General features: G+C 40.4%; 1 long non-coding RNA gene across 2 annotated transcripts; it reads right to left on the reverse strand.

The window, feature by feature from the left end:
• Positions 1-931: 931 nt before the first annotated feature.
• Positions 932-8,018, reverse strand: LOC121672110. Of its 2 annotated transcripts, none has more exons than XR_006018775.1 (3): positions 7,943-8,018; positions 2,066-2,261; positions 932-1,094 (listed from the first exon to the last, which is right to left on the reverse strand). It is a non-coding gene; the product is annotated as an uncharacterized LOC121672110 (long non-coding RNA). The 2 variants fall into 2 exon arrangements; XR_006018774.1 differs by lacking the exon at positions 7,943-8,018 and adding an exon at positions 7,327-7,487.

Consider the following 8,018-nt stretch of genomic DNA (forward strand, 5'->3'; position numbering starts at 1 on the left):
GTTTAGCACATAAAAAGGCTTGGTTTGTTACAATAAACCATCTTCTTCGGAGCAAGCAAGGAGGTGGGTGTGTCTTTGTTCCCCATTGCTACAAGAAGCAACACAAGAGAGCAAGAGGGAAGGATAGCAGGAATCACAGCCCAACAGTCAGATGTAATTAGGCTGCTATAGCAGCACAACTTTTGCTTCCACAGACACTTTAAACATACTTAGCTGCTCCTCGGAAAATGCAAACCTCCTGATTGTGTTCTTCGGAGAGAGGGTGTACAGAAAGATTTGTGTTTATCACTGGAAAGTTCAGCTTTCACAGCAAAGCTCCACTCCTTCCTTCATTCCTAACTTGTTATTTTATAAATGAGTTAATTTCAATCTATTAGGCTTTTTGCCCATAATGGGACAGCCCAACTCCATTCCCCCAAGCCACCCACTCCTGCCACCTAACTAGCCATAATACAACTCTGCACCAAAACGGCAGGATAGGAAGGGACAGGCAGGAAGGGGCAAGAGTTGGAAGATGGGGTAAATAGAGCCATGCAGTCCCTATTTCCAGCTGCCATGCAGTTGTGTGGCTCACACATAGTGTAAAACTGAATTCTAACCGGCTTCCTGGCTCAGCTGATTTTTAAAAACTCCAAGTTCAGTTGTCTAGGAAACTCCCTGCGTAAGTACATAGCAAAGACATAAATAAAAATCTGTCTGCTCATGAGGGAGGAGACACAGTGTTACAATGCAGCACCATGAATGTAACATGACATTTTTACCTGCCAACATGGTTCTGTCACCACTGAAGCCTAAGCAAAACTAAGCTTAGAGGAAATAGATGTGAACCCAGGTCAAGACCTCCCTCCTGTGGCTAAACACGTCACATTCCTTGGGGATTTCTAAAAGTACAAAAACCTCATGGAAGAAAAAAATTAAGTAAGTCTACCTGTTTCCACAGTTTCAGTCTCAATTTCTTGTTCCTCTGCTACATCTTGCATCAGGTAAGTCTCATCATCATAAACCAGGACCTGAGCAGCGTAACCCTGTTCTAGTCTGGCACTAGGAACTGGCTCCACAATCACTGCAGGGAATTCAGAGACTGGCTCATTTTCCTATAGAAAGGAAAAAAAAAGGAAAGAAAAGAAAAAAAAATGCTCTAAATACTGCACTATTAAACTCTGTGTCAATATTTTCCTCTTATGTTCTTACATTCTTTATGGAATAATAATAATTTTAAATATTTTTAAAGGAAATTTTCTTCCAAAGCAAGAGATTAAAAGAATAAAAGACAGCTATCAGCCATCAGAGGGTGCTTTCTAAATCTCACAGATATTTTCCTGGGTTTAAGGACTTAAAATTTAAACCAGCAGACAGCTTTAAGATACTAGAAAAGAGCACACTTTCTAACGAAGACACTCAGCTGTGGGAAGTGTTTCTCCTCCCTCTGCTTGATGTAACAAAGGCTTTGACTATGCACTGCAAAATACCTACATCTGACCTGTGTCTTACGAACACATGTTTTGGGTTAAGTACATAAGTTATTACAGAAGAACTGACTACTTCAAAGCCTATATGCTCATCTCTACTTATTTAAGGATCAAAATGTCTGTAAAAGCATATATAATCAGTTATAGTGTTGCAGAAGTAGAACACTGCCAGATTCTGTTTATTAAAAGCTACAGGAGAGTAGAATATATTCATTATTTATTGATAAGAATGCAAAACACGATAAAATATGCTGTACTGCCTAAGTTTAAAAGAGGTCCATGTATTGTTCTGCTCAACTTGTTCTATACCTCAAGACACGTCTGAGATCTTTAAAGAAAGCTTAGTACAGAATATAATTTTGTAAACCCAGTCTACAGTTGTACTGCAGACTTCAAAACTTCTTGCTTCCACTTCTGTGATAACAAAATCTTCTATTAAAAGATATTTGAAAAATGGCTGCACTCTTCCTCCTTACACAACAATCTCAGATCCCTTTCATTTGTTTTCACAGCAAGATTACAGGGAATTTTTCTTCCAAATTAAGATAAAAGGTTTCAAAGTTTGATAGTAAGTAAGTGCTATTTAGTTTTCTAACCTCTTGATTTTTTATTCCATTGCTGTCAAACTCCAGGGCAGGGCCTCCAGTGTCAATCACTACTGATGTCATGGCGCATCCCCCGAAGATTCTTTGAGAACTGTTCTCTCTCTCGAAGATAGTAATGTTGATAGCCTCAGGATATCAAAGGCTTGAATTCACAATCCACTGCTCTTAAACAGCTGGGCAGAGGTTACTGAAACACAAAATAATTTAAAGTTATTTGCATAATTTATACTCAAAAGTCTTCCAATGTTTATGAAATCTCTTGCATGCTGCATCTCTACAGCAAAAACTGAGATCAGTGCTTTCTAACAAAAGTCAGAATTTGGCCCAACATTTTTAATAAAACCCATCCGTTAGAAGGCTACAACAACCACTGAGGTTGCAAGAAAACAGGATCGTCTAATACATACTGAAAACAAATTATAATCAATACTCCAATGGGCAAACTCAATGAATCTGCTTTCCAGTAGCAGGAAGCCAGCTTAAACGAAACTAATCTTGCACATTTAGGGAAAAACTTGTTTGGATTCGTACAATGTAACTGCGCTTCCTACAGGCAAGGTTACACTAACAAAAATTACAACTGCTGATCAAACAAATGCTTGCAAACTAAGCAAGGAATAAGCATAAGATACATTTCAAAAGAAAGAAAAAATATACACAATTTAGAAAAAAAATAAGGCTTGTTTTGCTCACATAGGCAGTCCACTTTACATGACAAAGCATGACTCATACCTAACTATATTTCATTTGTAACAGCACAAAAACCCCCCCCACAGTTACTACATTATTTTCCATTGTTTCATTTGTAAACCTAGCACCATTTTTTGATGAAAAAGAAAGCCAAGATCTCCTCTGCTCTCCAAACAAGACTCGGGCTGGAAAGCCTTTAACAGGTATCCCTTGGAGCCATATATACCTGTCACCCTCTAGATTTTTAGAACAAAAAGTCTACTCCTTACCTATCAATTATTCCAAAAATCTTTAAGTTCAGAAATATGTAAAATAGAAAACCAACTGTTTATGAGTACACTAAAATAATCAATCAGAAGAAAAAATTTAAAAATCTGTTTTATTGCAAAAACCTTTCTTCTTCTACAGTTTTTCATTTATATACACAATAGAAATATTGCAAATGAATCATAACCCAAAATAGAAATCCAGAAAAATTAAATTGCATTTTAATTTGGAAGCCCAGACATTCCAACCTGTTTCAAACATCAGCATTATTCCTGCAACTCAGACTTGTAGCTACATAATAGCATACCGTGCTTCATATGGTACCTCTGCTTAAGCACGTCACAAAGCTAATTTCATTCTCATGCAGAATATTCATGCAAACAATCAATAATAATAAATAAATATTAATGCAAATAAACAATCATATACTAGACCACATCTGCTGTATATTTATATTTTACGTGCTATAATCCCGCACAGGTGGCCAAGTAACTGCCAAATTGCAGCAACTGAAAACACTCAATACTGTTTACAAGATCAGGTTCTCTCAAAAATATGTGATTTCCATCTCCTGGGTTACAAAAGGTTTAAATTACTTTTATGCTGATCTATCTCTACATAAATCACCAATTTCCTATAGAAATGAAGTTAAGGCAATAAATTAAGCATAATTTTGGGGCATAAATGATAATCTGAATTTTCCAATTGGGGCAGAAATCCTAGTAAGGACCTCACAGGAGAAAGGAAGTACACAGAAGAATGCATGAGATGCTAAATCACAGCATGCATTAAAAGAATAGTATCTTCAGACTGAATACATGGATAGCCCAGCAAGGAACCCGAAGTCTTTATATAATAGGATTTGAACTTCATACTGACATTCAGTCAGCAAAATTTTCAAAACTCTGGCAGGGTAGAGAAAACAACAAGCCCACTTGTCAGCAAGTGAAAAGGTAAAAGAGTTTCAGTTCAGTCTGGTTTAGAAGTTCTAAGTTAAAGCAAACACTCAAACACACCCATACACCTACATGCATGTGAGATTCCCACAGAAACAGCCCTTTCTGAATGAACCAGCATTTGTCTTCTTTTTCCCTTTCCCTAAGTAGTATGTCTCTATGGAAGACTTTTTGCTTCTCCCTCAAATTGCAGTAGGACACTGAATCTATTCCCCATCCTCTCTCCAGCAAGTCCCAACTCATTTGATTCCTGTAAATGCAAAAGCCTGCCTGGTCACTTCCAGGAATCAGCTCAGAAATTCACATTTCCCAAGACTAAGCGAGCCAAAAAGGCCAAAAGACAATTAGACTCTTAAAGTAAGAGATGATTCAGGTTTGTAAGAGACCAGGCTGTCCCCAGTGATACAATTAGCCAGCACAGAAGCTGGTTCAAAGTACAGCTAGTTTTGAATTACAGAACAACCTGCAGAAAGATTAAAAATAAAACCAAAAACTGCACACTGCAAATGTAATTCCACTCTGGATAGATGCTTACAATAAAGCAAAATACAGAATAACATCAGAGGAGAAAAAATAAATTTAACACTTCCAAAAAAAATTACCAAATCATATTGTTACAGCTCTGACATCCACTCCTCTTCTTCCTGGTAATGGCAAATTTGGAGAAAAACTAGTTCTGAAACATTTGGAAAAACCCTTACAACCACAAAAACATCCTTGCTGCATAATCTGTTATTTTTATACATATCTCATGGGAAAACAAAAATAAGTCTACATGCTCCCATCACCAAATAATAAAAAACAAAACCCCAACCAAACAAAAAATTCTGAATCTTGAATACTTTGCCTCAACAGCAAGAAGTTTCTATTTACCACTACAAAACACACAACAAAGACTCAAATTTTTTATAGCTTTCACTGGTCAAGACAAGCAATTAGAGCAAGTCTTCAGAGGCTACAGGGCACTTGTCATAAAGGCTGCAAAATACCATTTCCTTCACATATTGAATAGTACATTTATCTGACCGACATTATGTATCCAAGTGTGTGCCCACAAGAAATCCAAATTGTTCTTGTATGTTACTAGCTTAAAACTACTGAAAATCACAACTGTGATGAACACATCCCACAAAAAACAGTATCTTAAGATGATTCCCCTATGCACAGCCACCTATCAAGTTAACAGGGAAGCAAACATGCAGCTCAACAGAATAAAAGATAATAATTGAAAAACAGTGTGGAAAGGATGGCAGAGAAGGTCATCTCTTCTAGGCCAGACTTCAAGTGAATTTATTTAGGACTGGTTTCAAAACAAAACTCTCAATATAAATGTGCAAATAGCTTTAGCACACTTTTATTTTAACTATAAAAGAAACTAGCAAAAAAACCACCCCAAAACACAATGCTTAAAAAAAGATGCCCATACGTGAAAACAAGACAAACATGGAGAAGTCTGGGCAGTAGTGACCAGAGGCAGCTGCTCCCACAGCACTCAGAACCACCACAAGAGTACTTGGAACGCCTCCCTTTTACTCAGCTGGCATCCTAAATCCTGAGGAGAGATTTATGCGGATACCTATACAGATGCAACCGCAAGCACAGGACTCCAGCTAGCAGTAGCATCACACACAGCTTGTTTTTTTCAAAATAGCCTTCTTTTGGTTTAATCAAAGAAAAGTTAAGAATGTTGGCTTGAAAAATGAAGGTAGTTATACGTGGAGAAATACACCGGCCAAGATCACTGCAGAATCCCATTAACAAGAACAAGGCTTCCTAAGGGCATTAAGGTGTTCTTTCATAAGCAGAACCTCAAATACAGCAGTAAATGCCACTATCACTCTGATACATATAAACCATAGCACACTCTGTAAAACATTTCATGTCGACTGAAAAGTCTTTTTAAAGACATTTTCCAAGATCATATTTACAGCTCTTGTTATCTGATTAACACTGGCATGTGCAGAAGAAATGGGAAATTAGCTTTCTTTGTCTGAGACTCAACAAGTCTAAGAAGTGAAAAATTAAGCCACTGAAAAAGCTGTCTGAGCAGAAAAAAGCCCCAAAACTTGTTGCTAAAGTCTGTTGCAGGGATTATAGCAAAATTAGGATACAAAGTAAATCTTTATATTTACAAGGTCAGGGGAACATGCAATCCATGCAGTTTACAGTACCTTACAATTTACACCAAGCACTAAAATTTATAAAGCACAAATCAAAATAAGGAATGGGCAAGGTAGTCCTAGCCACTCCATACTTCCTAAGTTTTCATACAAAAAAGCATTAATTTTATTGCTGAATGCACAGAAATTATTACGTTGGATCAAATTAATGATACATCAAATCCAGTAAAAACTAGAAGACCTCCTGCCATACATATTTAATTTGATAATCTGAACATCCAAAGTTTGCTCTGAAACCTCAATAGCTGAAGCTGATGAACCCCAAAACATGTAAGCTAGAAACTAGTCAGTTAGAAACTATTAACGTTCTGCAAAAAGCTTTGTGGTTTCAGCAGGCTTCTTCTGGACCTTCCCGTATCTCATCCTACTAGCAGGCTCTCTTCCCACTCCTCTCTATTTAAAGATACCCTGAAACCTTCTCTTCCCTCTGACAGAAATCTTACATATTTACCCTTATTTTGTACCTCTCTTTCCAGCGAGTTGATTGTTGGTCCTTCGCAATCATTTCCACTCCCCCACAAGCCAGAGTAGGGAGGAATTATTCATCGTTTTACATAATAAATTAGCAGAGACGATTAAATTAAATGGTGAGGATGTACGTTTTAAAAAAAAAACCCAACACACACACTCTAAAAGGAAGCAGTGTGAGTAAATTCCATAATTAGCTTTGATAGGATATTCTCGAGGTCAAAAACTTGTAAGATTTAAGTTAGACAACTTTATGAAGGCAAAGCCCCTGAATGGCTTATGAGACTATTGAACATAAAGATGTGTCTAACAGTCTAAAGTTTAGGCACCTTCTGAACCAGATACTACTGAAACCTGAGAGATGAAGAGTGTGTCACTGACAGCACCACACAAAAGAACCATCCTTTTCCCAGCACCTTTCCTAAAGCTGATCCTGTCTACTATAAGAGATGGCGTGAGAGGAGAAGGAAAAGCAGTAAGGATTAGACCCAGAACCTGTTTTTAAACTTACAGTAAGGTTGTGGTGTCTTTGCTTAAGAAGTTGAATGACTAAAGAAAAGTCCCAAGAAAGATAACAGTGACTAGCCATAAGGGAGGAAGCAGGAAGAATGAAAAACTGAATTATTCAAGTGGGGAGAGACAAGAGGGAGCACATCCAAAAAGGTAACAGCTAAACACGAACTGGGCTCACCCAGCACGACGTTTTACAGTCACGGTATAATGAAAAGTATGCCAGACTTCTGCTGTTTATCCGTGGTGCAAGCAGCGATCCCAGGGACGAGGCACGGGAAGAGCGATCACGCATGACATCGAGTGTCCAGCACGCCCGGGCTGCCATGTTTTCCCGACGCCCTGGGTAAACAAGGCGCTGCCCCTTGGCGCTGCCCCAGTCGCCTCCCCGCTCCGCCGCCGCCCCGCTCCCAGCACAGCCCGGCCCGGCCCGGCCCAGGAGGCTGCGGGCCCAGCCCGGGAGGCCGCACTGCCTCGGGCTGTTTACACTGACAGCGCCAGGCACCGCCCGCCGCCCCCTCCGGCGGGCGCGGACCCCGCGGGGAGCCGAGTCGGAGGGAACAGGGCGGCCCCAGCTCCTCCGCCGCAGCCCGCGCGAAACCGAAAGTGTAGCTGCGGAGGGCGGTTGGTGGGAGGTGCCGCCGGAGCGACCCCCGGCCCCACCACCTCGAGGCCATCTCACACACCCCGGCGGCCGCCCCCGAGACGAGACGGCCCCGCGGCCTCTTGGCAGGGGAGCTGCCGCCTGTCAGCGCCCGCCCGCGCGGCGGTGGCAGGAGCCGACACCGCGCCCTTACCGTGCCCGTGCGCCCGGAGGCCGCATCTGTCGCCCGCCCGGGCCAGAAGCAGGAAGCGGCAGCGCCGTCCGGGCAG

Source organism: Corvus kubaryi, unplaced genomic scaffold (genome assembly GCF_017639235.1).
Source record: "Corvus kubaryi isolate FWS band 111438036 unplaced genomic scaffold, C.kubaryi_AGA036_p1.0 37746, whole genome shotgun sequence".
NCBI lineage: Eukaryota > Metazoa > Chordata > Aves > Passeriformes > Corvidae > Corvus > Corvus kubaryi.